The sequence below is a fragment of the Ictidomys tridecemlineatus genome, unplaced genomic scaffold (genome assembly GCF_052094955.1).
Source record: "Ictidomys tridecemlineatus isolate mIctTri1 unplaced genomic scaffold, mIctTri1.hap1 Scaffold_218, whole genome shotgun sequence".
Classification (NCBI taxonomy): domain Eukaryota; kingdom Metazoa; phylum Chordata; class Mammalia; order Rodentia; family Sciuridae; genus Ictidomys; species Ictidomys tridecemlineatus.
In genome coordinates, this window is record NW_027521881.1 from 183,995 (window position 1) to 203,842 (window position 19,848).

Sequence of the window (19,848 nt, forward strand, 5' to 3'; positions counted from 1 at the left end):
GGATTTCAGCAGGATTCCCATCATGCCCTGTTAAGAAGATCACTGTGCCTAAACCGTCCATGCAAACAATATGGTTTGTGCTGAACACTTGCTTTCTTCCTGGAGTCTGTAGTTTTGGTTCACGCTAACCCCAATAAGTGTCTTGTGCACTGAATCTCTACAGTGCTTCCCCAATAGACAATATTTTTTCATTTCACAGGTGTGAAAGAATGTTGAGAGAATCAAGTACATATTTGACTCTGCTGGAAGAGGACTCTTAGAAGTTTGGTTTCCTCTGGAATTTGCCTGTGTGCCCTTACCCTTTGCTGATTTTGTTCTTGTGTTTTCTTGTTGTAATGACTCAGAATACAACTGTGAGTACAACTATATGCTGAGTCCTGTGGGTCTTCCTAGCCAATCACTAAACATGGGATGTTTTGAGGATCCCTGACACAAATAGTAAGATACTTTCACAATAAACCGATAGTTACCGCTAACAGAATGGCCATGATAATTTGCTTAAGATTGGCAAACCTGGAGATGTTTTACCCGCCACTAACAAGTACAAAAGTAAGTTCCAAACACCTGACCTTGAATTATATAATGTACATTTTTTTTGTACCCACCAGGCACTCTAGCAGGAAAAAAATTAGGAGACCCTGCTCCAGCACCACCTTCTTCTTCATCTTCTTCAAATTCCAAATGCTCTTCCTCACAAGGGGCTAAAATTCTCCTATATAAAAAAGGACAGAAAAATTAGTGAGCTACTCCACTTAATACACCAGCTAACCCTCATAGCCACTAACTTCCCAGATAAGATGATGATTATTAGGTTGATGTTGATATAAATGTCAATGTCAATCATCTCATTGCTACCAATGGTAACAGTCATATCACCAATATCAAATTTGATAGGGAAAAAATACAGAAATATTTGAAAAACAGGCATAAAATAGATAATAAAATCAGAAGACAAAATATGGATGCTTATTTATTTACCTTAATGGGCTAGGCTGAACATCAAATGGAAATTCTTTATTATATGTGAGAATATTTTTTAGGACTAGAATAAAGACATAGACAAACATTAGTCTTATATCTTAGTCTTACATGTTATGTAAGTCTTATATATTAGTTAGTCTTATATGTTATATCTTAAATTGATACTTTTAATCATATTTTATAGTGTATTAAGCACACATTAATATATGTATTTTAAATTCCAAGCTTCACTATCATTTTAAGACTCTGCAATTGACTACTGAGTGTATTAGCAAAATAAAAATGTCCATAGTGGACTGCAGGTACCAGTATTTTCAGAGTACTGTAAGATCTCCAAGGAAAGTCTCAGAGCCCTCATAGAAAATGAACCATAAAATAGTTCTCCAATGTACAAAGTTCTAGGTGATATGGGGTACAGTGAAAGAGAATACCTCTTCTCCTGAAGTATTTTAATTAAAAGATTGATACTGAAGATGACTAATTAAAGAGAAATAGATAATCACATCTTATTCTTTATCCTAAATAGATTTCCCTCAATACTTATCACACTGGTAAGGTTTGTAGCAGCAAGGTTATAATTCTAATATTCCTTTTATGATGAAATTTATTGTATATGTGTGCACACATATATACATGCGCATATATATATATGTGTGTTTGTGTATATATATATATGTATATATATATACATATATATATATATTTACACGTGTGTACACACACATACACATACACACACACACACACAGCAGACTTTCTCCGCAGGGAAGTCATCAAACAACATAATGCTATCACCTCTTGTGTCCTGGTTGATTACTTTCTGGCATGTAAGCCTACAGACACATGTTCTACAATTCTATCTGTATCTGGAAAAGTATTTTATGAAATTTATTGTTTCATTTCCCAATTTATGGGTTCCTAGTGACTACCTGCAATTATTTCAAGGTGAATATTTAGCATTATTAATTGGGCAACCCATGGTTTTTACTCTAATTACTCAGACTTTAATTTTGGAGTCTTGCAGATTTCAGTTAAAAGGAGTATGGCATATTGGGTTCCTAAATAAGGAAATTCAAAAAGAACAGGTTGTAATTACATAACTTATTCCAATAGGAGTCAATCATCCAGTGAGAAAGAAGTTGGAAACTTGTACCTAGATTCTCATTACTCACTCTTATTCTCTCTCCCTTTAGCTCTTCTTCATCCTTTATCTCTTTCTTCTTCTCAACAAATGCATACCGAGTACTCACAATGTTCCAATCACTGTTTTAGGTGCTAAAGATACACAGTAATCAAGAACTCATATTTGGACCTTAGACCTTACTAAGGAAAAGTAGACAATAAATATGCCAACAAATAAACAAGATAATGTAAGATGTGATTAGTGGTATGAAGGATACAAACAGGATGCTGTGTAAAAGCAGAGAGAACTTGGTGGAGTAGCTAAGGTAGACAGGGTGCCTTTCAAAACTAAACTGTAAGAAGACATTTGAGCCAAGACCTGAGATGAGAGGAATCATCCATAAGTGGCTCTAGCGTAAGGCTTCCCAGGTATTAAAGAACAGGCTGGAGCAACAACAAAGGTTCCAAGTAGGAAACAGTTTGCCTTATTCAAGGCACAGAAAGGACTGTGGGAACTTAAGTCTGACAAGCAAAGGGGAAGCAGCAGGAGATCAAAGTAGAAGGTTTAAATCAAAACCTAGCACTACAATTACAACAATAACTTGAACATTTACATAAATACTCTAATCTCCCCAGTTCTAAAATAAGAATGCTACTTCCTTTACAGGCTATTGAGAGAATTACAGCCTAAATAAATGTATACAAAATGGCAAGGGAAAATCTAAAATGGACATTCACTCTCTCCATGACCTTTTTGATCTAGTTGACTAGAATCCTAATATTTCTTATCTCACTAAGAAGTACTGTTTATTTTTTAATACAAGAACATCTTTTCTATACTTCTGCATGATCATTGTTACTAAACTATTAAATCAACTCAATATTAATAAGTAATATTAATAAATATTGATCACTTACACAACAATGGAATAGATACCAAGAATGGGGAGCAGGTAACAAAAAGATCATGTCTCACTCATATCAGAAACAAACACACAGAAATGATCATATTGTAATAAGAGTTTAATAAAATGAGCAAAAAAATCAACCATTAAAAATGTATATAACAATAATTTTTAAAAGCTGATCCTGTTATGGTGGCATGTGTCTGTAATCCCAGGTACCAAAAGCCTGAGTCAGGAGGACTAGAAGTTCATCTGCCTAAGCAACGTAGGGAGACCCTGTCTCAAAATAAAAATAAAACAATAAAAGGGCTGGGGTTGTAGTTCAGTGGTAGAGTGCTTGCCTTGCACATGTGGCAATGGGTTCAATCCTTAGCATTACATGAAATGAATAAATAAAATAAAGGTATTGTGTCCATCTACAACTAAAAATATTTTAAAAAATAAAAATAAAAAGGACTGGAAATATAGCTCAGTGGTAGAGCACCCCTGGGTTCAATCCCCAGTACGTCAAAAACAAACAAAAAAGTTGAAAAATATCTTGGTTATTAAGAATATCTTGGCTGAGTGTGGTAGTGCACACCTGTAATCCCAGAGGCTTAGGAGGATTAATAATTCAAAGCCGGCCTCAGCAAAAGTGAGGCATAAGCAACTCAGTGAGACCCTGTCTCTAAATAAAATACAAAATAGGGCTGGGGATGTGGCTCAGTGGTTATCTTGCATTTGTATTGTAACAGAATAATTAAATAGTATTTTCATTTCTTTGGTATCAAAGCTCTGAAGAGGACGTATTTGCTTTAGAATAATAGCTTTGTTATATTATTTTTACAAGTTAAAGTACTATGAAACATTTAATTTATGTGAATAGCTTTAGAACAAATTTAAATAGCTTTAAAACAAATTCTGTTTTACTTTCTATAACTGTATTATAGGTTTACATTTTCAACAACTATGGAATAACAGATTCTATTGTTCTTTTAAAATAGCTTAAACTTTACATAGAGTTTTCTTTCTACCAATACTAGCAATGATGTCTTAGGAGGATCTCAAGAGGAGCTTGAATTTTACAAAAGACATTATCATAAGTATGAAGCATGTCATGGGTTGGAGATTCATTGGCTGATTTGGTAGGACTTACACACTTTGGATCACTACATGGCAGGCATCTGATGCTACTCCACCATGGAAAATTCAGCACTCCCAGCCTTTCTCTTGGAGCACAGACCTACCAACCTCCTGAAGCTAACCTTCAAAAGATGACACACAGGCAAATATCAAAATGCATTTTGCTTTTGGTGACTGACGTGTTTCATTTTTGTGGTAGGAAAATGGGCAGCTGCCTTAATTTTTAAAGGTTATTTTTTAAATTATAGGAAAAGATTCCTTCAAAACATTCAAATCTATTTAACTCAACACAATCTTGCCAAGTTCATACTACACTTAAAGCATTCAATAGGCTCTGGGGTGGGGGAAGAGTCCATTCATAATCTCTTTGAGGACTAAAACAAATACAAGTGAAAATAACACATGTGAGAATCTGACAATGGATAGTTAAAATGATTCTATACAGGAGAGGAGGCAGAGTTTAATTATACCTCTATAGAGACAGCAGAGAAAGCTTTCAGGGAGAGGTGGAATTTCTGTGAAGCCTTGAAGGGTGGCTTAACAGAAGGGAATTTTGCAGGGTGGTGGTGGGGAGATATGCTTGAGTAAGCAGCAGTACATTACTGCAATTAACATAAGAAAAAATGGCTCAGACTTTCACAATCATAGTTTTAGTATTTTCAGACAGAATTTAAAAGATTTCAAAATGTTCAAGTAAAGAATACATCAGCCTAATAAACCAGCCAAGAGCTAGTGATGTAGCTCAGTGGTAGAGCATTTGCCTTATATGGGAAATGCCCTGGGTTCGATCCCCAGCACCACACACATGCATTAAATTTTTAAAAAAACTTTTTTTAAAAGAAAGGAAACCAGTTAAGTTCAAAATATTAAAAGTTAGAATTCACTATTTTCCTTAGAAGAGGCTTAACGTTTTAAAAAGAAAGCTTGAAGAAGTATACTTAATCTGAAATATTACTAAATACCAATTTGTAGAAAATATTTAATTCCAACTCAATAATTTACTCACAACAAGTGCCCTGCTTGGATAAATTCCAAATTACAGAGTCTACCCTACTGAAATACAGAATACTCACTTATGTTTCTTTGAGAAGCAACAGCAAATTAAAATCATCTAAAAAGATAACTATCAAGAAGGGAAAAGTACAAATGAAAAACATTATATAAAGTATAATAAAGTGAATCTCCAAAATACTCTTTCCATTTCTATTCCAAATCTTTTTTAAAAACCCAAAAAAGTAATAGATTTTAACCTGATCTTCGACTAATACATGGGTCAATAATTTCTTAGGAATTTGAACTGGAGAGCTGTACTTAGGAATGATGTAGTACAGCACCACTACAGGTATTACTAATAGCATAGTGAAAGAACCAATCCAGGTGACCCTAAAACTCATTGCTGGGATTTACAAGCTAGTGTCGGTGTTGTCCTTAGCAGAATGTTACTGAGAGGATTCGAGTGCTTAGCATATAGATGCTATTCTAAAAAAAAAAAGGCAATTAATGAAAGATCTTGTGAGGCAATAGAAGTACTTGAGCATGCTCAGAGGAAGAGAAGAGATAATAAATATATGAAATAAACATCCACAGTCTTTACGGCCACTCTGTGTATCTATAAGATTCTTAAATTTTGTTTGGAAACAAACAACTAATAGGAAATAGTGACTGAATAAGAAGCCAAAATCCTAATAATTTTTATCATAAAAAACTGAGGGCTGGTGACATAGTTTATGGTAAAGCACTTGTCTAACATGCCCAAAGCCCTTGGTTCAATCCCCTGCATCATCTCTCTCTCTCTCTCTCTCTCTCTCTCTCTCTCTCTCTCTCTCACACACACACACACACACACACACACACACACACACACTCACACACAAACATAATTTTCAGTAGAACCACCGTATAAACAACTGTTGCAATCTTTTATTTAAAGCCATCAATGTGTTTTTCTCAAAATAATCTTATATGTAGCCAGTCATAAAAGATCATATATCATATGAGTCCATTTAAATAAAATGTCTACAATAGGACAATTTATAGACAGAAATCAAACTAATGGTTTTCTAGGGCTGGGAATTGGAAGGGATTTTAGGGGGATGGCAAGAAGTGAATGACTGCTCATGGGAATAGGGTTTCTTCTTGTGGTGATGAAAATGTCCTAAAATTGATTGTGGTGATGTCTGCATAACTCTTCCAATTTACTAAAAAAATTGAATGATATGTTAAATTGGTGAATTGTGCTTTATATAAATTATATCTCAATCTTATACAAAGTATTTATTAATGCTTTTGAGAAATAAAGTTTTAGGTACAAAAAACTCCCAAAATTTGTGAGAAATATTACATTGATTAGTATCCTTATATACATTGGATATAGGCATAAGAACTATTTATGAATATAAGTTGTGTCTCTTATAACATCTCCAACTCTTATGATCTAGGGCTGGAGATGTAGCTCAGTGGTGAAATACTTGCCTAGCATGTGTGAGGTCATGGGTTTGATCCCCAGAACCACAAAGAAAACAAAACTTTATGATCTGGATTACATAAAGAAACCAAAACTATTAAAATGACAGAATTCTTGCCATATTCAGAAGGATGGTGTTCTGAAGAAATGAAATATGATCATCTGAAACTATGGAAAAGCCACCAGAATCACAACAAATCCGCTATGCATTCCTTTGTTGTTGTCTGTTGTTGTTGTTAACTTCTCTTTTCCAACCCAAACAACAGAAAATCAGATCCCCTTCAGTATACTCTGAGAATCCTTTTCTATCCTGGATCTGCAATACAATCACATTTCAGCTATCTCAATAATATATGTCTTTGTTAGAATTGCTATAATGAATTAGATATTGGCATTTTGTGGAATTTATAGGAACATTCTATTTAGTTCTTTTTTGGCAGGGGTACTAGGATTAAACTCAGGGGCACTTGACCACTGAGCCACATCCCCAGCCCTATTTGGTATTTTATTTAGAGACAGGGTCTCACTAAGTTGCTTAGTGCCTTGCTTTGCTAGGGTTGGCTTTGAATTTGATATCCTTCTGCCTCAGCCTCCCGAGCAGCTGTGATTACAGGCATGCGCCACTGTGCAAGGCTCTCTTTAGTTCTTAAATTAATTTTTTACCTCTTACTCAAAGCATGTTTACATTAAAAGGATTGCACTAGTGTGAACTGAGATACACTGACAAATGTTCTGAGATTTAGGCCCGGCTCAGTTACTGGAGATTGAAGTGAAAAAGGACAAACAAATCATTTCATTTCTTTCCTCAATAGAGAATGTGATCACAAGTCTGAGACTCCTTTCTGTTTGAAAATGCTTTGATTTTATGATTCCCTACTTAAAAATCTTACTTAGTTGGATAAATAAAATCTACTATTCCCTAGTCACATAAATGCACTGAGATGTGCAATCTTATCTCAATAAAAAAAGAGTACAGGAGCTGGGTTATAGTTCAGTTGGTAGAGCATTTGCCTTGCATGTGTGAGGTACTGGATTCGATCCTCAACACCACATAAAAACAAATAAATAAAATAAAGGTATTGTATCTGTCTACAACTAAAAATGTTTTTTAAAAAGGCTACATTAACTTACATTCATTCAGTTATTCACACTGTGCCTTTGCCCATACTGCAGACAGTTCTAAGAGAGCAATCATTTGAAACAGCAGAAAGGCTTTATTTGGGAATATCCTAACCAACAAGATAACTGAAGGAATTGTTTACTTTTTAAAATTTTGAAGAAGGGAAAAAAATGGAGACAACAAAAAAACACTTTGTAATGCATTCCCAACATTCAGACTGTAGTTTTCAATAACATGTAATGTGAATGGGCATTAATGACTGTAACCTTATATTCTCTACTGGACTCTACTGAAAATGTTTATCAAAATAATTATAATCTTATTAAAGCCATTAAGACAAATTAAAGGTTAATTTGGATATTTAGATGAAGTACAACATATATATTCTATAATAAAGATTAAATCCAAATGGTAATTAAAAATACAAATATTGTAGGAATTTTAAAAGCACCAAAAAATAAGAGAAATAAATCCAATCACTTTCTGTGCTAAACAATCTTAATATTCACAACAGATAAAACTCTCTTCCTATAGGAATATCACTAAAAAATATAAAACAAAACTTACTTGGTTCTAGCTTCTTGAGGTCCTCCAGTTTAAATTCTTCCTGGGACTGTGTGGACTAAATTTAAAATATGCATATTATATCTTTTCATTACAAAGATTTCACTGCACCCTATGTCTTTTAAATGGCAAGAATAAAATATTTTTGGAATATTTTTGATTTTTGGAATATTCAAGCTAATAGAAACAGAAAAAATTAGAATCATATCTTTTATTTCTACCGTTTACAAAGTATGAACTAAATCATTTAAGTGTGAGTTCAGCAGATCAATTCCAATTGTTATAAAACCCTTCTGAGATAATATTACTTTGGGCATGAATGTCTAATATCTTATCAGAACAATTTAGAATAATTCATTTAAAAAATCCATTTACCTGTAAAGCTGCGCTTTGCAATTCCAAGCATGTTGCAATTTTGCCTATGGTTTTCTGTAGGGCAAAAAATGCTATAAATCCCAAGATAATTTTAACTGTCAGTTACTAAAATCAAGAATTTTTATTTATAAGAGATCTATAGGGACTGGGATTTTAGCTCAGTGATTGAACACTTGCTTCACATGTGTGAGGCACTGGGCTCGATCCTCAGTACCACATTAAAAAAAAAATAAATGAAACAAAGATATAGTGTCCATCTACAATTTAAAAAAACTTTACAAAAGAGATCTATACTTCTTTAAATAAATTATTATTCCTTTTCTAGCACCTTGCAGATTTTAGAGAAGAGAATCAGAAGACAAAGGGCTGAGAAGTGGGAGAGAGATGAGTATATATTCTATTCTAAACTAATATGCCACAACCAATTCTAAATCAATTTTGGTTTGGTGATAGGTCTAGATATGATTTAAAGGGCAACAAAGATAGCCATTATGAAAAGCAGTGTGGAGGTTCCTCAAAAGATTAAAATTGAACTGTGATATGATCCAACAATTCCACTCCAGGATATATGGCCAAAGGAAAGGAAATCAGTAAGCTGCAGAGACACCTGCACTCCCATATTCATAGCAGCACTATTCTTATTAGCCAAGAAATGGAAACCTAAGAGTCCATCAACTGATAAGTGGATAAAAAAAGTGTTATATATACACAATGGAATACTATTCAGTCATAAAAATAAAGAAATCCTATCCTTTGCAACAACACGATGGAACAAGATCATTATATTAATGAAGTAAGCCAGGCACAGAGACAAGACCCACAAAATCTTATTCATGTGGAATACAAAAAAGCTGATTTCATAGAAGCTAAAAGTATAATGGTAGTTACCAGTGGTTGGAGACAGTAGGGGTGAGTGGGGGGATAAATAAATGCATCCTACATTTCAAAAGAAAAAAGAAAAAAATTTGTATGTTTTTAAACATAAGAAATGATATGTGAGTAGAAAATGTTAACTGGATTTAAATATAACACAATATATACATGTATCAAAACATGTTACCCCATTTATATGTACTATCTTTGTTATCTGTAAGTTAAAATATTGACTATTTATTTTTTAAAATAGCTTTTTTTAGCTGTAGATGGACATAATACCTTTATTTTATTAATTTGTTTTTATGTGGTGCTGAGGATTGAACCCAGTGCCTCACACATGCTGGGCAAGCAAGAACTCTACCACTGAGCTACAATTCTAGCCACAAAATACTAACTTTAAAAAAAGAAAACAGAAAATTAAAAAGGGGGAGGGCAATGAAAAGAGAGTTTTGACATCTTCCCTTCCAACCATCTTCTCATAAAGCCTGAAATTTACTAAAAGATATCTGAAAGATAGCACAATGGTCTAATTTAATTCTGATTTAAGCTCAATTCTGACTTGTATAAAAACGTAGGCAATATTAACAAAATTAGTATTTGTGATGAATGGTGCAAATTTTACAGTCAATCTGTTTTATAAAATAAGCTATAAAACACATGTGATAGGGTACAGTCCTTGCTTTTAATATGCTCATGTTCTATTATGTGTGATAAAACATATATCAAATCACTATATTAAAAAGAGAGACATTCAATCTATAAGCTTCAGCAAAATAAGTTCCTTTTATGTCCTAAAGGAAAAGAACATGATCTATATTAGGAATCCAGTCCCAAAGACTAGGGAGGATTTCCAAATCAAAGAGTTTGGAAAATTGTCAAGGTTCAATTACTTAAAATCCCGAACTGAAAGCAGAGGGATGGGTGTGAAAAGTAAAGTGAAGTAGGGCATAGTCATTCTGAAATGGACCTTTCACAAACTCCTTGCTGAGGAATCTAGGATTTCTTTAACAATAAGTTACATAGAAGTGTGTTTTTGTTTTTATTTTTTTTTTAACTGACATGCCCTTAAGAACACTGCTGTGAGCTGGGCATAGTTACGTGTACCACCTACTGGGAAGGCTAAGGCAGGAGCCTAAGAGTTTAAGGCCGGTGTGGGCAACACAGTGATACTTTCTAAAAAACAAACAAAAAACCCCTTGACTGTTGTGATACAGGTATGCAATGCATACATAATTTAAAGGAAAGGGGAAAAACTGAAGGAAAAATCATTTAAGTTATTTTAAACTGTCTAAACAATATTCAGAATAAGAATATGAATAGCTAAGGTGGACATGAAAAGGGGAGATTCATGAGAATCATAAAAGAAATTATCAGGGCAGGCAGCTGAACAATGCCACTGAGACTTCTAGGTCCTTCCAAAAAAGATATTTCTGAAATGTGTTTAGGAATAAGTCTAGATAATAAAAGCAAAGAACTGTGTAACATTTACAATGTAAACATTTACAATGCTTACAAAATGACATATTTTGGAAAAAAACTGACATGTTTTTCTGAATGTATTTTCTGTATGACTTACAAAAAGTTTAGTAAATTGGGGATTTGGTGATTTTGTGTTTGGTTAATGTTCTTTGAAAGGTAAAAGAGGAGTAAAGGGAAGTAACAGTATTGTCCTGGCCTCTGGTGCTTAGGCTAGTGGACATTCTTCAATTACTGAATCTTCAACAAACAGCTAGGATAGCAACTCACAGAAAAACTTATTATTGAGCAAGATATGCCTCTCAGACACACAAGTAATAATATTTAATTATCTCCATAATCTTTTTAAAATTTCAATATAAAATCTTAGAAAATATGCAATTTTAATCTGAAAAGAGATTACATTTGAAAATTATGTTTATACATAGTTTGCAAAATACTCAAGTTTATTCATCCTCTTAAATAGCTATGTATAGAAACCAGCAGTAAGCAATCTTTTCTACATAAAGTCTAATATCTCCAATCATTATTGTTCAATATACCACTCAACTCCAGCAAAACTAGTAAATAATTAAGTATAAATATAATAATCAAATAATTTATTAATAACAAATACTATTAATTATTAACCACTTATTAATAACTAATGAGCACTTACTTATAGGCTCTCCTAAATGATTGATAAACATTAATTTAATTAATCCTCCCCAACTCTGAATTAGCTGTGATCATTTTACCGGTGTGAAAACTGAAGTACAGGCAGGTTAAGTAATTTGTCCCAGTCATCAATGCCTTCTATACAACACACAAGATATTCAATAAAACCACACACTTCCATCAATTCCATTTATATATGACTTACTATATTCTTTCAAAACTGATTTATAAAAGAATTTTGCTTGTATTGAGATGTATCAATGGGCTAATCTTCAAAATTGTAGTTAGCTTTTTTCCTTCTTGACTTTAAAATCCATTTTATTTCACACTTCAAACATTTAAGATAAAAATGTTGTAGCTGAACAATAAGAGACCACTAACAAACTATTATCACTTAAACATTTCTTTAAGTTAAGCAAAGGCAATAGCTTTTTATATATAAATGTACTGAACTATGGCAAAATACCAACCGGCCTTATTCATAACTATTTTAAGGGACCACACCCAGCTTCAGTATTAAAAAATAAGTGAAACACTATTATTTCAGCTGTGGCAATAACTTTTAAAACATGTAGAATTTATTGATGTCAAAAATCAAGTGCTTGCTACTGAAACAGTGTCACCTTCCTTAAAATGAACAGTTCAGAAAAGTAATAAAGAAGCACAAGTTCACATATGCCAGAGTATAAGTATTGACTACTTTAATTAATGTACATTAAACCAAGCACTGAAGTGATGTTTGATTTTTAGAAAGACTTAAATCACTAGCATTTTATTCAAATTAATTGCTCATACCTAATATGATAAGAAACAGAAAACAGTATCATTTTTAGAGTATTAGCTACTTTAGTTTGTCATTGCTAAGAAAATTGAGAGCTCTAAAGATCAGTTAAAGGTAAACATGGAATAAAAATGGACAATTAATGAGCTAAATTAATTTTGCTAAAATGTATTCAATTTATGTAATGAATAAAATGAGTTTAAAAATAAACATAATTCAGTACAGTCTTACTTAATCCAGACTTATCTTTTAAATATTTAAAAGCAGCCACTCATCTTCCATCTAGCTGTTGGGGGAGAGAAAACACTGGGGTAGAGAGAAAGTGGAAGTAGAAAGGTGGAATCGATAAAACATAAAACAAGTATATATTTCTGGGATTCTCATTACCACCAAGTTTGATTCAAAATAGGAAAAAACTTTCTAAGTGTCATGAGATAGGATGTTCTATTTTGTCCAGAAACTTACATGAGAAAATCTACAACACCAAAGTAGGGAATTCCATGGAATGAAAGCTTTTGGCAGCTTTTTGTTGGCCACTAAACCCACTTGTTATAACGACAAAACTATTGAAAACTGAAATGAAACTAAGTGAACTAATCGTGAGAGAGGATCAAGTAAGAATCATAAACTCTTGTTTTAACTAGAAATCTTTGAGAATATTAAAAATAGGAAATAAATGTGAAGTTTTTATTCTATCACCAATTAATATGGCTTAGACAGATTAGTAGTTCTGCTTTAGAATTCTTTAGATATAAAATAAATATTGGAAAAATATGTTATTCTCTTAAAAATTAGGATTTATTTTAATAAATATAAAGTAAATATCAATAATAGGTCCAATAAAACATTTATTCATCAAATATATTTGAGAGCTCACTGTGAACTAGACAGCAAAAAGTTTCATAAAGAAAGCACTTTAGTAATAAGATTAGTTTTTAAAAACCAAAAACATTTTTCAAAGTTCCACTAACTACTGAATGGTTGGCATAATTATATAACTTGTCACTGCTATCAATACATGAAATAGTATAAGCATAAGAAATATAACTCAAAATACAACAATATTTTTGCAAAGAATAAGGTTAAAAGCATTTTCTATTTTCCTTTTTGGAGAAAAATATTATTCAGTTTTCTCTCCAGCTTATGTATAGGCATAGTATTTAATGCAGATCTAACAGTATGTGTCAAAATTTCCTGTATTATGTTCTTTAGAACACTAGATCCAATGAAATATTCTGTAAAGAAAGGAGGGGAGCTTTTCAAAAGCAAATAATTTTTAAAATACTGTACAACCAAACTCTTTAAAATATCCAACATACACATTAGAATATTAAAAGTCCAGAGAAGTCACAAACTGTGTGCAAGTAATGCCTATTGGGCTGGGGATGTAGCTTACTGATATGCAGAGTGCTTGTTTGCCTAGCATGAGGACCTGGGTTCCATTCTCAGCACAACACACAGACACACAGACACAGACACAATCTATTAATTTTTAAGAGCCAGTGTTTCCTAAAACATGTCTTGAAGACCTCTCTTTTCTAATCATTATTAACTGAAGACTTTGATAATTTTTTTCTTATGGAACAATCATATAATGCCTATACATCAACATGAGTGTTTCTGTCTGTTGTGAATATTTCACTTGCATTTTCACAGAAATTTAAACCTTTAAATGCATAAAAATTGCCTTATATGGTAGAACAGAATGACTTGGGGTCCTTCTCCAAGACCAAGGAATAGACAGACTGCAGCTCTGTCTGCAGTTACACCTGGCAGCCAGAAATGCCTCCTGGGCAGGTATTATAAATAATATGTTCCTCAGAAATCAGGCTTCCAGGAAAGGAGGAGGTACAGACCACTTCACAGGTAGAGGTCACTGGAGTTTTAGGAAGGAAAGACCTTTTAAAGTCACTTAAGAGTTCTCTAATCTCTCATTTCTTATATAAGGAAAACCAGGCCCAGAGCCAAAGCCAGGATGCAAGACTTAAGTCTTCTGACTCTAGGTCTCAGCACTCTCCTCTAGGTCCTGCAGCCTCCTGGATCTTTTGGAGTACAAGATCTGGGGGTCTTTATAACCAAAGACAAGCTGAACAGCTATAAATTAAAGAATCAATAGCATTATCAACAACAACTCTAGTCTCAGAATAATAAAGAAAATAAAGAAAAAGTTAATTTTTTCCTCATCACTTAACAAGGTTCATTTTTTGATATTAACCTGTTTGTTTTGTAATTTTAAAATGTTTTAGGAGGTCAAAAGACTTTAATCTCAGGCCATGTGGCTCACATGTTCTACTCCTGAGCAACAAATGCTGGAGAAATCTAACTAATTGAAGGCAAACAGGTCACTAAAATATGGGATCATTAAAACTTTTTTACATTTTTTATTGTCTTCATATTCATAACATACTTTATTAACTATTAATTTATGTACCTGGATATCTAAGATTCTATTCATCAAGATTTAGATATTTTAAGTCTTAATTCAATGATGCCAGCTGATCACTTCCTAATCAGTTCCTAGATAGATTTCACAAATCTTACAGAAGTGGGATAGTGTATAGTCTTTGTTCCTTTCCTTAAGCATATCAGCTATTTCCTTTGTGATAATTATTTTCCAGGACTAATATCCTAAGTCTCTTAAATCTATTGTGGATATTAGCACTTACTAAGGAAAAAAGAAAAACACCCTTTCAAATTGTAGTAACATAATTTTTTAAGTAGATTTTAAATATTTTAAAAATACAAATATATTTGGGCAAGAAATACGGCTAACCCTCTGGGGGATTTTTCTCCCCAAACTCCTGTAACTAAGAATCAATAAACACAGGCCTATGGATTAAAAACTTGCTTAAGTTTAATTAAAAAGTTATGCAAAAAATTACTCCCATTTCCCCTTGTGCAAAAAAAGAAAAGTATTAATAAGGCTGAATTAGGTCACCAGGGTTTTCACACTGCCTTTTCTTAAGAGATGAGGAAAAGGGGGATAGTAGAGGATAGGAAATGTAGCAGAATACAACAGTTACTAATAGGGCATTATGTAAAATTGTGGCTGTGTAACCAATGTGATTCTGCAATCTGTATTTGGGGTAAAAATGGGAGTTCATAACCCACTTGAATCTAATGTATGAAATATGAAATGTCAAGAGCTTTGTAATGTTTTGAACAACCAATAAATAAATAAATAAAAATAAAATAAAATTTATTCAAAAAAAGAGATGAAGAAAAGACTAACACATATTTTTCACTATCTACAAGATTAAAAATTGACTTAACACTACTTACTCTGAGCCAGGAGAAAATGGGAGTTGTTTCCTCCCATTTCTTCTCTTCTTTTAGAATAAGTTACTTTAAAGTATTCCCTTTTACATAATCTCTATCAGGGAATCAACTTGACATACAAAAATTTTAATTCAAGGAAGAAAGAACAGTAGTGAAACATTTTGCAATCTTATATGTTTATTTAGCTGACAGGTCTGTATGCCAAGTTCTTGACTTGACCTAATTTTTTTCCATTTGTTTTTTGGTTTGGGGGGTTTTGTGTGTGTTTTCTTTTTTGCTTTGAGAGGTGATACATAAAGAGTTATGAAAATTCAGAGTTAAGCATTGAGGTGGAATGCACTTATTCCCAATCCTTCTGTTTTTCCAAGTGACTCGGAACAAACTCCAGTCTTTGGGTTACCCATGCTTTTCAACTAAAGTGTGGATGACTTCCGTTAGAGTTAAATAAGACCTAAATAGTTAAGAAAAGAAATTCATTAAGTGATAAGTTATATATCTGTATAAATGTTCACTTAATGTTAGGTAAAGCATGATCAATCTGATTTTTTTTACTTAAATATAACAATTTTTTGTTTATTTTTCTGCTTAATGGACTCAAGAGCAATTTCATTTGGAATTGAATATATCTAGATATTATTTGATGGTACCTTTTGCTCTTCTGTGAATTCAGAATTATTGTGTTCAGCTTGGGCCTTTTTTGTAGATGTCTTGCTAATCTGTAAGAAAACATTTTTTTTAAGAACTGAAAGCAAACTATCTCAACTGCAACAAAGTAAAACAAATTAAATCTCTTAAAAACAATAAAGTACGTAATACTTCGTTCTGTTTTTGAAGTAATTACACATTTTCAAGGCAAATCTACATTATCCTGAGAATCAAACTTTTTACAAAAAAAGTTTGTACAAAATAATGATGCAATAAGATACTTTTCATACCATTTCACTGGGACAAATTTCAGAATCTTAAAGCTGCAAAGAATCTCAAAAAGCACATAATTCAACTTTCTTTATTATGCACTAATTTCTTCTATAAACAACCAATAAATAGTTTTCTAGATTCTACTTTAACACTTCCAGTGAGCACCAATAAGAGTATCAACCATAGATACGTTATCATTCTGTCATAATTAATTTCCCAATAAGATTTGCCCAAATCCAAATTACAGCCATGACAATAACTCCATCAAAATATGCTTTTGAAACATTTTTAATGGAAAATAAAGAAAAGCCGTCCACCAATCAAAAACAGAAAATACTGCTTGCTCAGTTATCATCATATCTAAAAATGGCAGGTAGGCCTTGAGTGAGTTTTCCAGGATGAATTTATGATGCTAGTCCAAGCTCAACAGTGAAGATCCAAAGCTATTTCTGAGACAGTAAAAGGCAAAAATTTACTCTTATGAAGAAAGAGGGGAAAAAAAGACCTATTTTAGACACAGTATTTGATTAGACATATTTCTAAACAAGATATAAAAATGGCCAATAAACACATGAAAAGATATTCAGTATCATTAGACATCAGGGAAATGCATATCAGAATCATAAAATAATTACTTAGCACCCATGCAGATGGATATAATTTTAAAAAAAGAGATGAAGAAAATAATAGGCGTAGGGAGAGTATGGAAAAAACTGGAACCCTCATGCATTGCTGATGGGAATGTAAATTGGTGCCAGCCATTGTGGAAAAGTTTAATATAGTTAAATACAGAGGAATTGTATGCTCCATCAACTCCTAGATGGATACATCCAAAAAACTAAAAATAAATGTTCGCACAAAGCACATGTACACAAATTTTTATAGCAGCATTATTTGTAATAATCAAAGTCATACAACCAAAATGTCCATCAATTAATGGATGAACAAAACGTGGTACATATATTCAGTAGAGTATTATTCAGTCATAAAGAGGAATGAAACTCAGATAATATGCTAGCTACAGTATGAATGAACTTCAAAAAGATTATGCTATATAAAAAAGTCAGATGTAAATGGTCATGTTATATGATTCCATTTACATGAAATGTCCAGGAAAGTAAATTCATAGAGAAAGAAAGCAGATGAGTGCTTGCCAGGATATGGAGAAATTTAGAATGATTGACACGAGGTATGAAGTTTCTTCTGGGAGTAGGAGAAATTTTTAGGAATTACAATAGTGATGGTTATAACACACTGTGAATACATTAAAGACCACTTCACTATACACATTAAAATAGTGAGTTTTATGGTATATGCTAAAAAAATGCAAGAAAAAAGCTAGCAAAAGATTTTGAAAATAAGATTGCTATTTTGGTTGAGGTATAGGAGTAGGAATGGCAGCAAGTGCTAGCTAGAAAAAGGCAATTAAAAAAGAGAGTTAGTCAAATTTTCATCCATTTACTTACTTGCTTCCAAAGCTGGAAACCACACAATATATTTTCCTAAAATGTCATTCACTTACTCAGAGTCTCACAGTTTTATGAATTCTTATGCAGGAGAAGGTACAAATAAATATGGCCCATTATCCTTTTTCTGGATTTGCTTTCTTTTTTTAAACTCTTGCTGACCTATGTGGACTCTTAAAAGAATTCATGGTCTATACACCCTTAGCAATGTCAACTATACATCCCTGAGTTCAGGGAAGTTATAATGTAATAGTTTCTTTATTTGAATATTTCTACATATAATTTGCTAAGTGTGGCTATCAACCTAAGCAGGATTCTTTTTTTTTCTTTAAATAGTTTTGTTTTGTTATTTTTTTAGTTGTAGTTGGAACCAATACCTTTTATTTTATGTATTTATTTTATGTGGTGCTGAGGATGGAACCCAGTGCCTTGCACATGCTAGGCAAGTACTCTACCAATAAGCCCAAGCTCCAGCCCCAGCCCCTAAGCAGGATTCTTGTCAGGAAAAAAAAAGTATAGCTTTCAACTCCTGTTTAAATACTAATAATCAGGGCTGGGGTTGTGGATCAGTGGTAGAGTGCTCGCCTAGCATGCACAAGGCACTGGGTTCGATCCTCAGCACCACATAAATGTAAAGAATACCTACAACTCAATAGGTAAGAGATAATTCAATTTAAAAAATAGTTAAAAGATTTGAACAGACATTTCACAAACAAGATTTACAGAGGGAAAAATAAGCATATGAAAAGACATTCAACATTATTAGACATTAGAAAAATGTAAATTAAACCTATAGTTAAGTATACTGATAATAGCTACAATCAAAAAAATAATAATAAATGCTGCTATACAGAGAAACAGAAAACCCCTTCATACTGCTGGTAGAGATATAAATGGTACACCCAATTTGGAAAATTTGACAGCTACTGTAAAAAGTTACAAACTGAACATATGACTCAGCAATTCTACTTATAGGTATTTATTCAAGAGAAATGAAGAATATGTCCACATAAAATATTGACATGAATGTTCAATGCAGTTTTATTGATAATAACCAAAATTCAAATATCAACCAACTAATGAGTCAATAGGCACATAAAACATGAGACAGCCATACAATTTAATACTGTAAATTCACCAATAAAAAGGAATAAAATCATAATACATGCTAACCCTAACCCTAACCCTAACCCTAAATCTAACCCTAACCCCCAACACTAACCCAAAACCCTAAACCCTAACCCTAACCCAACCCTAACCCTAACACCAACCCCTAACCCTAAACCCTAAACCCTACCCTCACCCTAATCCTAACCCTAAACCCCAAACCCTAACCCCAACCCCAACCCTAAACCCCAACCCCAACTCTAACCCTAACCCTAACAACCCTAACCCTAACAACCCTCACCCTCACCCTAACAACCCTAACCCTAACCCTAACAACCCTAACCCTAACGACCCTAACCCTAACTACCCTAACCCTAACCCTAACCCTAACCCAACCTAATCCTAACCCTAAATGCCTATTCTGTCTCTAGAAGCAGGTTTCTGCTCTCAAGGTTCTTGAGACAAGATTTACTTATATAATTAACCAGAGAAGAAAATAAGGCTATGTATAATGAAATGCTGAATTAGCTAAATGAACACAAATGAAGTAAATTCAGAGTTAAAACAGGATCCAGGCTTGAAAAAATTGGCTATTTGCAGAGATAGAATGTGGATAAATAGGTACCTTAAGATAA

General features: G+C 32.9%; 1 long non-coding RNA gene across 1 annotated transcript; it reads right to left on the bottom strand.

Annotated features, from left to right (window-relative positions):
• Positions 1 to 972: 972 nt before the first annotated feature.
• LOC144373047 (uncharacterized) lies at positions 973 to 8,711 on the bottom strand. Its single transcript, XR_013432847.1, has 3 exons — positions 8,654 to 8,711; positions 8,282 to 8,336; positions 973 to 1,042 (listed from the first exon to the last, which is right to left on the bottom strand). It is a non-coding gene; the product is annotated as an uncharacterized LOC144373047 (long non-coding RNA).
• Between the last annotated feature and the right edge of the window lie 11,137 nt (positions 8,712 to 19,848).